This window comes from Cupressus sempervirens, chromosome 5, assembly GCF_028749045.1.
Source record: "Cupressus sempervirens isolate cs-2001-9-10 chromosome 5, ASM2874904v1, whole genome shotgun sequence".
Lineage (NCBI taxonomy): Eukaryota > Viridiplantae > Streptophyta > Pinopsida > Cupressales > Cupressaceae > Cupressus > Cupressus sempervirens.
This window is the reverse complement of record NC_143122.1, coordinates 740,557,459-740,559,580: the sequence shown is the minus strand read 5'-3', so window position 1 is coordinate 740,559,580 and position 2,122 is coordinate 740,557,459. Positions and strand designations below refer to the sequence as shown.

The window sequence follows — 2,122 nt, the reverse complement described above, 5'->3', positions numbered from 1 at the left end:
ATCTGAAGAGAAAATGAACAAAATTATGTGGCTATGGTAGAGCATATACTCAACTATTAGTATCCATGTCTATTTTTTTTGTTTTTTTCTATTGTGTCTATGTGTTTCTCTATTTTTGTGGGCATTAATGTCTTTCTTTGGATGTCTCATTTGAATATAAATATGCATTTCTTTATCAACATTTTTTTATGTTCTCCTAATGTAATTTCTATGGTAGGGAACCTAGTTCAGTTATTTTTTGCAACACTTTTGACTCGATTTATTTGAACAACATAGCTTAAAATTAGTTTTCATAAATGCCCACTATTGGCTTGTTATGTATTACAAATATTGATCTATATGCTTTATTGTAATTTATTATAAGCATCCATGAGTACAAGATACTTTAGCTCCTTCTAAGAGTTGACATACTATCACTTTATTTATCCTTAATAAGAAATGAAAATCATTAGCTATAGAAGTTTCTTTTATAGGCCTCAATGTCCTTTCTAGGGAATACTTATTTAATTATTTGGTTATATAGACCATGGTGGTAGTGATGGGCTACATGAATATGTAACATCACTAGATCATGTTGTTGAAGGCACAATATGCATAAATAAGTTCCCATATTTTAAAAAAATATAGGAAGATATTATTATAAGCATGCAATAATATATTACACCACCTTATCTTACAAAAAATGTTTCTACAAAAAGTAAGATCAAATAACCTAGGAGTGCCATGCTTTTTGTTTGGTTAGTCAACAAGAGGGGCGATTATCTTGAAGGTAGAATTCTTTCCTTCTTGATTTAATAGTTCCAAATTATTAAGATCCTACTTGGAGAATTCCTTGAATGATGTGATTTTGATAAATAAGTTGGATTTACTAATACTAGTTTTCAATCATAAAGTAATTAAACACATTACTTTTCTACCTCTTGTCATTTATTTATTGTGAATAGGATTATTAAATGTTTCTAGACCTACTCACCTTGACTTTCATATAATACATGTTTGAACGCAGCATTAGATCCTAATGTCAAGAAAATGGTACAAGGAATTGTCACAACTTCTCCAGCACTGCTTGTGTGGACTGCACATCCAATTTTTGTGGTAAGACACTAAATTTTGAATTGGATTTTTTTTTAAGAGCATCCACCTATATTACACTGTTCAAAGATGATTTAAGAAGTATGGAACTCATAATTGAGTACTATGATGTTAGGGGCATCTATCAATATAGGCTTGGGGATCAATACATTAATCTTGGCACTTATACATAAATTGATTTCTTTAAAAAATAATTAAGAAGTTGCTAGCATTAAAAAATGAAAATAAAAGGTTCAGACCAGCTTTAAGATGGAGCAAATTTGAACAAGATTTTAGTATTTTTTTAATCTTATATTTAGATAAAAATGAACTTAATAAATGTATGCTTGAATTATGACAAGCAATTGCACCATTATTTTTACTTTTTTTTACCAAGATATCAGTTGAGTGGAGAAAGTAAGAGAGCATCATTTGTATTTCTTGATTTGGAAGCACTTACTGCTAAGAACTCTGATCCATTAGTATACACTAGACCAATTAGAGTGTGAACAGGTTGTGAAGTACTTTGAATTTGCTCATTTTTGCAACAGAACAAAAAAAGAGTAACTATTCCCTTTTTAATCCTCCATGGAATTGCGGACACCATGACAAATCCTACTACATCTCAAGATTTATTTGATCAAGTAGCTTCAAGTCATAAAACAATAAAGCTTTACGAAGGGCTTTTACGTGATTTATTATTTGAACATGAGTGAGATGAGGTTATTAGTGACATCTTTGATTGGATGGATAATAAATTGGAGTCCTAATGTGGTCCATGTTTATCTCTTTGCTCTTACCCATTTCAAGAAAATATAATAAAATATCTTGTTATTATAAAATTTAGTCTTTCTATGACCTTTTCATGCAAAATAAACATCTTATTAGTGGTGTTTATGTGATGAAGAACTTAGAGCTAGTTGGCCACCAATAGCTAATGTTTTAACCTTCAGACTAACAACTTCAATAACAATTGAAGTAATGTTAATTCTTCATTGTCTAGAAAAGATGTGTGGTTTTATGATCTTGATAGTTCTCATTAGCTTGTGAA

At 29.9% G+C, this 2,122-nt stretch overlaps 1 pseudogene; it reads left to right on the top strand.

Annotated features, from left to right (window-relative positions):
• Nucleotides 1-519: 519 nt before the first annotated feature.
• LOC149558052 (caffeoylshikimate esterase-like) lies at nt 520-1,841 on the top strand (annotated as a pseudogene).
• Nucleotides 1,842-2,122: the final 281 nt, after the last annotated feature.